Source organism: Solanum stenotomum, chromosome 10 (assembly GCF_019186545.1).
Source record: "Solanum stenotomum isolate F172 chromosome 10, ASM1918654v1, whole genome shotgun sequence".
Lineage (NCBI taxonomy): Eukaryota > Viridiplantae > Streptophyta > Magnoliopsida > Solanales > Solanaceae > Solanum > Solanum stenotomum.
The window spans coordinates 44,707,182-44,720,019 of NC_064291.1; the positions used below are offsets into that span (position 1 = coordinate 44,707,182).

The 12,838-nt window shown below is 29.4% G+C and overlaps 1 long non-coding RNA gene and 2 other non-coding genes across 3 annotated transcripts in view; 2 read left to right on the forward strand and 1 right to left on the reverse strand.

Annotated features, from left to right (window-relative positions):
• LOC125842217 (uncharacterized) overlaps window positions 1-12,838 on the forward strand; it is a 33,567-nt gene that overhangs the window by 16,656 nt on the left and 4,073 nt on the right. The window lies entirely within an intron of this gene.
• On the forward strand, window positions 1,572-1,767 carry LOC125843414 (U2 spliceosomal RNA). Its single transcript, XR_007444012.1, has one exon. It is a non-coding gene; the product is annotated as a U2 spliceosomal RNA (small nuclear RNA).
• Window positions 2,121-2,191, reverse strand: TRNAG-GCC (transfer RNA glycine (anticodon GCC)). Its single transcript has one exon. It is a non-coding gene; the product is annotated as a tRNA-Gly (tRNA).

A 12,838-nucleotide genomic window follows, 5' to 3' on the forward strand; every position in this document is an offset into this window, starting at 1 on the left:
AATTTATGATATTACAAGTCCGGCAGGGGTAAAAAAGGAATTTAATTACTAGGCTTTTTTTTTTTTTAATATTATGTACTCTTTTTATTAATTTCCTTTTTTCCCCCACTTTCTCAGGGGTAACTTAATATTTACGTCTTTAAATAATTCACATTAGCAAAACCCTAGGTAGAAAAATTATAAGTAATATACAAAAATGGAAGCGGCAAAGAGGATACAAAGAAGATGGATGTTGATGGGGCAATGGAAATCATTAGCAAGCTACCTGTGCAGTCACTTTTACGATTCAAATGTATTTCAAAATTTTGGATGACATTGATTTTCGATCCTTACTTTAAGATGAAGCATCTCAATCATGCCAGGAATGACGATAATTCCTAAAAACTTCTTGTTCACCAATGGAACCCTTCTATTAACAAGGTATCCTTGTATTGTTCTTCCTTACCGTCAGTTCAACAGGTTGAACAAGTACAAAAACTTGATTGTCCTTCTAACGATAAACCACGGCGTCACATATTATATTGTTGTTACGATAGCTTGGCGCTTATGGGGATTTATAATTATCCCAATAAACACTTACAACTTTTGTTATGGAACCCCTCCACGAGAGAATCAATGGTACTTCCTTATCCAAAAAATTCAAAAAGGATTATTCTACTTGGGGATTGGGATATGACTCGACTAGTGATGACTATAAGATCCTTAAGATTGATCACAAATCACGCAATGAAATTTTCGCGTTGAAAAGTGATTCATGGAGATTAACGGATAAACATCCTATTGACATTCGCCCTATACTTACATCTACCGACTCTTTGGCATTTGTCCATGGGGCATTTCATTGGCTTATTAGTTCGTTAACGAAATGTTCTGTGATGTCATTTAGTATTTCAGATGAGGTGTACAGAGAGATACCATTGCCATAGCAACTCTACTCAAATTTCTCCAAGTTCGCATGCGGTGTTTCAGTATTGAGAGAAATGCTTTGTGGTTATTTTTTTCATTATATGTCTGGTAATGACATTTTTAAATTTTGAGTAATGAAAGACTATGTCAAAGAATCTTGGACGGAATTGTTTACTATACAAGGTACCAATATTCAATTAGCCATACCGAAATATATGTTTTCGGATGGAGAAGTGCTACTCTATTGCATACATTTGGATCGTAATTATGTCTTTAGGATAACGTCCAAAAGATCGTTTGGATCATGGCCTCAATCTGATCAATCAGAAAGGATTTGTTTATACAGAAAGTTTGATCTTTCCAAAATTAATTAGTTAGATCGAGTCACTTTACTTCTTTAGATTATATTGTTACAAACTCTTTTGTGTTTTCATATCATAAATTGAAACTATTTTGGAGCCAACTAAACGTAAATCGTTTCATTCACTGCTCTTTGATCAATACTTTATTATAGATGATTAATGGGATTGAATTAGTATAATATATAAAACCAGAGAAGAGATTAGTGAATCTTATCTAGCTCTTCTAGTCCCACACTGACTGGAAAGACAGATTTTTATGTAACAAAATGACATAAAATAGCGCAGCATAACACAGAGAAAAGCATACCTTTCTCGGCCTTTTGGCTAAGATCAAGTGTAGTATCTGTTCTTATCAGTTTAATATCTGATATGTGAGTCATTGACTCACACGATATTAACTCTATTTTTTTAGGGGGAGGGTCCATCACGATAGCTTGCTATCGGGATCTTCAATCATCGCCATGGTGTTGCACTATAACCTTGGCCTGGTGCACCCCACCAATTATATTCCAAATTTTAGATCATTTCAATTGATATGTAATAATATTCTTTTGTAAAGAATTCTATGAAATATTTTGTTGTCATAATGTTGAACTTCAATTGATATAACAAGTATCACAATATTTTCCGACCCTCCTAAATGAAACAATGTGCATATGGTGCGAACATTGTTGATGACTTGAAACCATTTCATACTACATCTCAAAATGATTTTTTTTTTCTGTATCAATTAAGAGCATCAAAAACACAAAAGAGAGGCTCAGATGTGCTATTTTGTCGCCTAATTTATCAGGCATGGTGAAGACCCAAAGTTTTCACATTTGCACAATTATCTTCAATGCACTCAGATAATGCACCAGCCGGGAATTGAACCCGGGTCTGTACCGTGGCAGGGTACTATTCTACCACTAGACCACTGGTGCTTGATATTATAACTATCCAATGTTGAATATGAAATCAACACTGGCTGATTCAATTAGTGCTACTAGGAAGGATGATCCATCAAAGACTTCTCGTCTATGTTGCGAGTCTTAAAATGTCACAATCGATGCTCCAACGATTGTTGCACATTTTACAAATGTGGATTTGGAGTTGTCACCTTCAAGGACATTTGCACAAGTGGAGGAAGGTTTGGTTTGTCTTACATATTGCCTACAGATGAAATTGTTATATTTGGAAACTTGGCATAGAAAATTTCCTAATTGGATATGATATTCTGGACAATAAAGTATTTTTTGCCTATAGATTGCAGTAAGTACTAATGTTGTTACAAGTAATTCAAATTTTATTGATAAATTCTTGATATCTCATGTATTCTTTCTATCTAATGCTTACTAATGAAGATCTCATCTCTTTATTATGTGTTCAATGTAAGGAAAATGAAATCAAGAAGTTACCCCAATGTTTTTTCCGTATATTGATGTATGTTTCTTCTTTTCTTTGTTTGTATTATCGAGACACACGAAGAGTTGGTCATATATGTGATTCAAATTTAAAAGACTTGATAAGAGAGCTTTAGTGAACAACAAACGCTACACAACATTTATAACAGGAAAAAATGACGGATAACAAAAAAGAAGAAGACATAGATGCAAGAATTATCAAACTACTTTTGATATGAAAAAAGATTTTGAATGATAGACTTGAAGTGGATATCAACAAGAGTGATGCCTCTATACTTTTGTTTAAGAAAAAAACTCATGAATATTGATAGTCTTGTGAAGTGGATATCAACAAGATCTTACACAATTATGTATTAATTTTGTTTTTCCTTCTATTTTTAACATTTAAAGTCGTAATGATATGTGTATTCTATTGTTTCTTTCTTTTTCCTTTCTTTCTTTTTTTGTGTGTCTTTATAATGTCTCTTAAGTTTAATTTTTATACGAACTTCTGAATGGTGTAAGTTTATAATTTCTTTTAGTTCAAATTAGTATTTTAAAATGCTAGAGTATATCCTAAAGAGATACCACTTCCTCACGAATTTATCTTAATTATGGTTGAAATTCTGCTTAAATATAAATCAAATTTAAAATTTATAATTATTTTCTCTTGGTTCAAATTAGTAACTTAATTATGTTGAAAAAATCTGCTAATTACTAGTCAAATTTTAAAATTTATAATTGATTGCTTAAAAGAAATAAATCTTAATGATTAAAATATATTATTTATTGGTGTTTGTTATGTAAGTTATAAAAACTATCGAGAAAAATGCATGCGTGAAAACTTAAAAAAAAATATTTATATTATTTAAAATAATTGAGACATGATCATTGCTAGAGACGTCAATATGGGCTAGGCCTGTTGGGCAGGTCTGGCCTAACCCGGGATTTGATAGGGCTAGGCTACAATTTTTGGAGCCCATTTAAGAAAAAGGCTTTTTAGCCCAGCCTGAATAAGTCTGCCAATTTGTGGGGCTTGAGAAATATGGATAGGGCCGGCCCGTGGGACAAATAAAATTAATTAAAAAATAAAAAATAAAATAGAATATTAAAAATAACAAGAGTCTAAACTCAAAATCAGTTTAAAGTTTGAAATATTACAATTTAAATACAAATTATGTTTATAAAATACATATTACGTAAAATAAAAATTCTCTAAAATTTCTAGGAATCACTACATCGGCCGTAGCCTATGGAATATTGTCATAGTTTTTTGTGTTTTATTATGATCATTTGGAAAACAATTTGGTTTATATTTTTAGTTAGCTATTTATGCTTTTACTTGAAATCAAACTTAATAAAATATTATAATGATAATTTTATTTGGGGTTTGATTAACAAGTAGTAAAACTAACACCATGTAATATTATCTTGTCGATATTTATGATAATAATTTTAAATTATAATTTAATTTAAAAAATTATATAAAATATATTTTTACGTAAAGAGGGCTGGCCCGGCAAGCCCGTAGCCCACATACTTGTGGGCTGGGCCAACCATTTTCTGGCCTACACCAAAAATGGGCTAGCCCGGCCTGACCCGTCAAATTTCAATGTTTGTATGGGCTTAGCCCGAATGGGGTGGGTCAACCCATATTGACAGCTCTAATCATTGTTAAAGATATTATAAAGAAATGGACAACATTGATCAAAAGGAAGAAATGGTTGTCCACATTTCATCCCAAACTTCAAAACCTCTGCCAAAACTCTGTTTACCATCAACTGAATTTCAGATATTCAACTACCAAATCAAAGAATACTCTTCTCCTAATCCTCATTTGCTCTTCTGCATTATTAGTTCGTGCCTTCTGATTCTCCAACTGGTCAAAGAGATCAAGAACAATAATACTATGAGTCTTACTCAACATACATCTTCCCATTACCAAGTTTGGGCTTCTAATTATATCTCTAATATATCTAAACTTCCGGTAAGGTGATTTATTGAAATTTGTGAAAGTCGATTCAGTAGTTGAATCCGTTTCACCAGCATCAACAAGAGTAACAGAAGAGGCTGAATCCAACAACTCTTCATCACCTTCTACCAAATGGGTCCTCATGTAGGTTTTTTGAATTCATGATTTCGTGAGATCCATCAAACAAATGATACTTGCTCCCTTAATCATAAGTTTCATCAATCAAGATTTAATTAATATATTTTTAAGGAAAAAATGGAAGTATACTAATATCATCACAATCTGAAATGGTAGAGAAAAAAAGGAATGAAACTAAATATCAGTATTATTACCATCAGTAGTTAAACTTCTATAGCTATCTAAAAGTTGTAACTAATGTTTTCACAAACGTTTTTAGGGCGAGTCTCAGGGCGAGGCATACCAAAAACGCTTCGGGCGTAAATTGATAAGTCCTAGAATTTGGGGCGTAAGCACTAAGCATAAAACCATAAGTTTTGGGCGTAAAAACGTATGCCCTGAGTGTTTTTAATTATTTTTTAAATCTTTTTTTTTTTGCTTTAAATCATATTTTTTTATTATTGATGTAGTGATATTTCTCAAATAGTAATTACAATACTTTTTTTCTTCATTATTGGTTATTAATATCTATCTCAAATAAAAATCATAATAATTTTTCTATATATTTGTAGACACGTAATTTTTTATCGAACTTAAAGTTATACACCATTTTTATTGGTTAAAAAGTTCCTTTATATTTAAATTATATATTTTAATTTTTATCTTATTTTGTTAAGTTTATTTTAAAATATATTTTTAAAAAATGATTTTAGGCTAAGTTTTATTTTGCAATATAATAAAAAATGACAAAAAAATATATATGTTTTCTTTTAAATTAGGTTTAATAAATAATCTTGTATTTTTAATTATAATTTTAGATTAATTTTTGTTGACTAATATTTTTAATATTAATATTTTTTTACATATATATAATTAAAGAAAAATAAATAAAATTAACCTCCCACTTACTCTCACCCACATCACCGCAAAACCTCACCATCTCTCCCTCACTTCTACCCACTACCCCAACTCCAGCAATACCTAAAAAAAAAAAATACACACACGCAACAAAGATACAAACAACCAAAATATGTTTTCTTCTAAGACATACACAAAAAAAAACGTGAAGGAAAAAAGGAAAAAACCATACACACCCAGAAAAACACAATCCATACTAGATTACTCCACTATCCACACACAACAACAAAAGATTTGTGGGTGTTTCAATTGAGCTTGGATCAAATTTTGCAGTGCTTATTTTCTTCATTTGCGATATTCAACTTTACCTTATCTCTTTAATTCATTTATGGAATTTGATGTAATTTTATGACAAGTTTTTCTATTTTTTATTCATTATTTGATTGAATATTGAGTAAAGTGTAGGTCATATGTGTGATTCAAATTTAAAAGACATGATAAGAGAGCTTTAGTGAACAACTAACGCTACACAACATTTATAACAAAAAAGAATGACGGATAACAAAAAAGAAGAAGGCATAGATGCCAGAATTGTCAAACTACTTTTGATATGAAAAAAGATTTGAATAGTGATAGACTTGAAGTGGATATCAACAAGAGTGATGCCTTTCTACTTTTGTTTAAGAAGAAAGTTCATGAATATTGACAGTTTTGTGAAGTGGATATCAACAAGATCTTACATAATTACGTATTAATTTTGTTTTTCCGTCTATTTTTAACGATTAAAGTGGTAATGATATATATATATATTGTATTATTTCTTTATTTTTCCTTTCTCTCTTTCTTGTGTTTCTTTATGATGTCTCCTAAGTTTAATTTTTATACCAACTTCTGATTGGTGTAAGTTTATAATTTCTTTTAGTTCAAACTAGTATTATAAAATGCTAGAGTATATCCCAAAGAGATACCACTTCCTCACGAATTTATCTTAATTATGGTTGAAATTCTGCTTAAAAATAAATCAAATTTAAAATTGATAATTATTTTCTCTTGGTTCAAATTAGTAATTTAATTATGTTGAAAAAATCTGCTAATTACTAGTCAAATTTTAAAATTTATAATTGATTGCTTAAAAAAAATAAATCTTAATGATTAAAATATGTTATTTATTGGTGTTTGTTATGTAAGTTATAAAAACTATCGAGAACAATTCATGCGTGAAAACTTTAAAAAAAATTATATACGCAAAAAAGAAATATTTATATTATTTAAAATAATTGAGACATGATCATTGTTATAGATATTATAAAGAAAGGATATAACTTACTTTATCATCATAAGGTCAAGTTACGTTGTAATAATTTCATATGACTCCATAATAATTGTTTATTATATTTCTACAAAATTCAATTCATTAAACATAATTACGATTCATATTGTCACATCGCTTTTCACGCACGGCGGCAAAAGGATTTTTCCAATTTAAGTGACGTTATTGATTAAGGGATTATTTTTAATATTTAGAATCGCCACTTGGAATTGAGTTATGGTGTTCCAAGTCACCTTTTTGTTTAATCCCTAATCATAAGGAAATGACTCTTTATTTGGTCTGCGAACCAGAAATTCGGGTAAGGAATTCTGTTGATCGAGGGGAAGGTATTAGGCATCCCTCGAGTCCCGTGGTTCTAGCACGGTCGCTTTTATTGACTTATACTTATCTTGATATGTTTTTGGATAATTTGTGTCTATATGCCATGGTTTGCTTAATTTTTAATTGTTGAATTTTTATTAGTCTTAAACCGGATGCATAATTGCATTCTCGATCTTGACATTTGGAGACATAACTGTCTTCCCCTCTCGAGTTCATCACACCTCATAATCTCAATTTACACTTCTTGGTTTAAATTAACAAAATTAATTATTAAAATAATTTGGCCAAGGTGCGTAACCGCATCCTTGAATTTCTTAAGTATCTCAAAAAGATGTGGAGCCACATTCTTAATTGAGATGAAATTTAATTATTATTATTACATGAACTAACAAAATTAAAAAAACATATATTTATTTTAATATATAATGAGTTATTCTTATAATAGTTGTCAATATACTATATTAAAAATATTTCCTTAACTATTAGAATAAATAGTTTCAACATTCTGAAGATCTTAATTATTTAGTGATATGCAAGATTCAAACAATTATATTTCGACATTATAATATCACAATTAAACAGACATAAAGTTCGAGCAATTTCATAACATTGGAATCAAGTATTATATAATCATGAAAATTAAATTATACAAAAAAAAAAGGTTATATGGTACCTCTTGTGAAAGCAATTCACGAAAAAGAAAAACAATCCTAATAAGGAACCGCGAACTCGAAACCACGAAAGTGAACCTCAACCTCAAATTTTGGTGAGTGAGAGAAGACATATAAATAAAATGTGAGTTCTTTTTTTCTAGCATTTTGTGTGTGCGTATATTTTTTTTTGTAGTGTGCAAATTGTATGTTGTTGACTCCTTTTTCTTTTATGCCTTTTCTTTTGTTGATCCTGCAGCGTGAGTGTGTACTTTTCTTTTTGAGTTTCTTCTTCTTCTTTTTTTAATGAGTCGTGTGTATTGCTTGATTCAAGAATATAAGTTTTTTTTTTCATACAAGACAACTACCGACTCAAGAGAAATTATTTTATATGTGGTCGAAATAGTTTTTTTTTTAATTGAAACAAAATAAATAAACGAATTAAATGAAATTTTAACTTTAAGTACTAATTAAGCAAAAATACATATACAATTCACGAATAGAAACTGCCAACAGACTAACACATTTTGTATTATTTTTTTTTAGTTATTTTTTTTAGGATTCGAAAGTTATTCAGAAAATAATCCCATTCACTTGTTATTTGAATCGGTCATCAACAAATGGAATATTATTTATAGGTGTCAAGTAAATTTTCATATTTAATTTTCCATTTTTTTAATCAAACAACATTTGTAAATAAAATGAAAACAACTAAATACTTTTGGAGATAAAAAAAATTGTGAAATATTAATAGTTGAACTTGTCATGAGTATTTTTTAACTTACATGATGATATAGGGGTTTTCGCATACTCACAATCTACCAAAGTTAAACTCAAATAAAATAAAGTTCATGACTATCCACATATTATGTATCAAGAAAATTGAACCTTTAAGCATGCAAGAAATAACCATGTATTATACCATTGTTACTCTATAGTTAACGAAATAAAACTCTCAATTAATGTAATTGGTATTATAAAATCAAAGAAATATTAAGGGGTTTCAACATACCGGATTTGAACAACTTCAATATATGGGATTCAATTTTTGCACAATAATGACATAAAATTATACAAAGAATAAAATACAAATAAATGTTACCTCTTGTGAAAATTAATTAACGAGAAGAAAGGACCAATAATCAGAAGCCACGAAATTGAAACCGCGAAAATAGATTTCCAGATCTTCAATCACAATGTGAGAAAGTACGATGTATATATTGCTGTTTTTTTTTATTAATGCCTATCCCTCTGTGTTGTGTTTTTTTCTCTGTGTATCTTTTTTCTTGTTGTACGTATGTGTCCTATATAATATAGGATAGATTTCTTTTTTTTTTTTGTAGTAGTAGTAGTTTAGTGGGTATAGGAGTGGGTAGTGGGCTGTTTAGTTGAGGAGAACGTGAGGGAGTGGGAGTGTGTGGGGGTAGGTTAGTTAGATTATTTAGGTTATTTTTTTATTTTTTAGTTTTAGTTTTATTCTACTTTTAAAAGAATAATAATTAACTATAAATAGTAAATTATAATAACATACCAACTAATTATTTAAAATTAATAAAATCTAAGAAAAAGTCAAATATCTATAAACAAAAAATAATTAAATAATACTAGCTTATTTATAAAAACTTAATTTTAAAATAATATAGATTTTTGTAATCTTTCATTTCTTTTTAAACAATTGAAAAATAAAACTTACCATAAAAAGTGATTCTATTTTTGTTGTTTTCAAATCTTGTAAAATAAACTTAATAAAATAAGAGAAAAGTCAAAATATTTAATCTATATTTATAAAAATATTTCAGCTCTAAAAATGGTGTAAAATTTTAAGTTCGGTCAAAAATACATGTCTACACATATTTGGTTAGAGAAGGGTGGAAAAGATCAAAATGAATAAAGTAAAATTTAATTGCGCAAATAAATGATATAAAGTATTAACTAATATTAGTTTGTTTTATACTGAGGGAATTATAAATTAGTGCTAGACTTATCACAAAAATTTAAAATAAGAAGATGAAGTATGTATATGTAGTCAAATATATATTGTATGGATAAATACGTACGTAGAAATTTCCACGATTAAAACATTACTCGCTATTTAACTGTAACCATTACTTATTTACGCGGCACACTGACTAGAAATCATCTGTGAGAAGGTCTTCTGGCACAGGCATACTACTAATCGATTCTTTGGTAATTCGTGATTGAATACAACCTAGACGGATACGGAAACCCTCCGCAGATGGGTGGAGAATATAAGGGGGACCTTTCTCTCCTAAAGCTACTCATTAGGGAATACCGGCCAAATTAGTATGTCTGCCTTCTTCATTTCATGTTCTAACTCCTAGTAATAGAATGGGAGACCTATACTTGACACTTGCAATCTTGTTTGATGACTTTCTTTCATATTGGTTTCTTGAGTGAGCTGGAGCGCAACCATCTTATCCACTGAACTAGCTAGAAGCTATCGCTTCGGGTCGAAGCACTAAAAGGAAAGGACCGGGAAACGCGGCGGCATAGGAACCACGAGAATATAAGTATATTAATTATAATAAACAAACTCAATATATCTAATCTATTCTTCAAAGTATATTTATTTATTTCTGTTGCTTTTTTTTTACTTTGAAAATTGTATATTTAAGTTATTTATTTTGAAATCGTTAAAATTACAAGAATATTCCTTCACTTCTAAAAAAGATGATTACATGTAAAAAAAATAATAATGTTTTTTCCCTATGGAACCAAATTATACATCTACACATTTATAGGAAGGTATAATATAATTATTTTATTATATATTCTTTTCATGTAAGAAGAAACCCTCAAAAAGTATTTAAAATTTTCAACTAAAATTCTCACACACACGCACATGCACACACACCGCACACACGCGCGCGCTCACACACCAAAGATAAGATAAAGACATTATTATATATTTAATACATCTTCTATTTAAATGATATTTAGTGTATTATTTATATTTTGCATGATCTCGCGAAGCGGGGATGAGTTTACTTGTGTAAAATTAAAGAACAAATATTATTATCATTCTTAGTATTGAAGTAACCTTTTTTTTTTAGCACTAGTATTGATTTTATTTTCATTTGAGTTTTGTTAGAGTTACTAATATCAATGGACTATAACCTTTATTGAACAATTCAAAATTCAAGTCTAAAAAATTAGAAATAATATGATAAAAGATAAAAACTATGAAAAAGTATAAGAAATATTTTTAAAAATAATACAAAGTATATACTTTTATGTATAAAAAAATTATAATTTTATAAATTATATATCTAATGTCGGGTTGATTTGATCTCGAATTGACATTTTTTTAGGTAAAACCAAACCAATCAAATATAGTTATGGAATGGACCAAAAACCACAATTGACATTGAAAACTACCAATATCCCTTTTTTTAAGTTTAAGACTCATGGTCCATTTTATTTAATAAAAAATGGGCTCTTAAACGGATCCACACATAAATATACCAAAAAAAGAGTTGGTCGGCCCAAAAGTGGTGAGACCAGGTGAAAATAAAAGAACCCTAAATGATAGGGTTTTATAATTTGTGCTCTCCGCCTCTTGTTCTCCTTGTTCTCATCGCCTCTCCGGAGATGTTCTCTCTTGTGCTCCCCAACTACAACTTCTACCCCCTTTGGTTATGGGGGATTAACATTCCCCACCTTGATGTTGTTGCTGTTGAGATCAGCTTTTAAAGGTTCAGTTTTTTAGCCATCTGGCTTCTTCATTGTTTCGTTTTTCAACTGACTCTGCTTTTTGTTTGAAGGTGTACTACAAATTATTAATTATTGGGAAAAATGGTGGAGATGGAATAAAATTGATGTTGAGATTTTATATGCAAAATCCAACTAATTCAGCATTGAGGTATTATTGCAGTTGTTGAATTCCTATTTCTCTGTATTATTACTATATTGCATTTTCATAGAAAAGGAAAAAAAAATTATAATGTACCAGCTAGGCTAATCTTATCTGCATCAATTTCAGGATTCAAAATAGAGTAGAAAATCCTAAAACTGCCAGCAACATTACGTGTGAAAAAGAATTCAAGCTCCTTTGTTCTAGTCTAACCTCAAGTATGGAACCTTCTATTTCAGGAGACAGTTGCAACTCTTTGGATAGATAAAAAAGTTTAATCACTGATGGTAATAATACTAATACTTAGTTTCATTCTATTTTTTTTCTCCTATTTAAGATTATGATGATATATGTTGAATTTGGTCGGTTAAGTGTCCATTCTTTTGTCAAATTTCTTTCTACGCCTATATTGACTACTTATTTTTATGCCTTTTTAGTCATTGTTCTCTAATTTGGTTGTATAGTGTTGCTTCAATAAATTAATTATAGGAAGAAGGTAGTTGAATTTGCTTAATAGAAATGTTAAAGAAAAGGCATTTCATAAGGTTTGTTTAACTCAAAATTATAAGAGATTCATAAAAATTAGGTGATACACTTTCTCATAAGATCAGTGTAGTAATTGCTCATGGAATTTAAAGATATTGTCAAGTCATTACATTGAATGAAGAACCGAATGTTGTCATTACCAATATACTTCCACTTCCCCCTGAAAATATATCAAGTAAGGGTGTGTTTGGTATGAAGGAATGTTTTCCATGGAAAATGTTTTCCTGGAAAATAAGTTGATTTTTGACTTATTTTCTCATGTTTGGTTGGTGGGTAGAAAATATTTTTCGGAAAATATTTTTAGTGTTTGATTTATGAATGATTTTTTTTTTTGAGAAATATCTTTTATTTTTACTAGGGTAGAAAATAATTTTTGAAATTGAAAATATTTTTTAAAAACAAACTTAAATTTTTTTGGGAGTTGGGATGGGGGGGTGGGAGGGGGGGGGTGGAGGGTAGGAGTGAGAAATTGAAATTTGGAAGTTGAAAGTAATTTTTAAAAACAAACTTAAATGTTTTT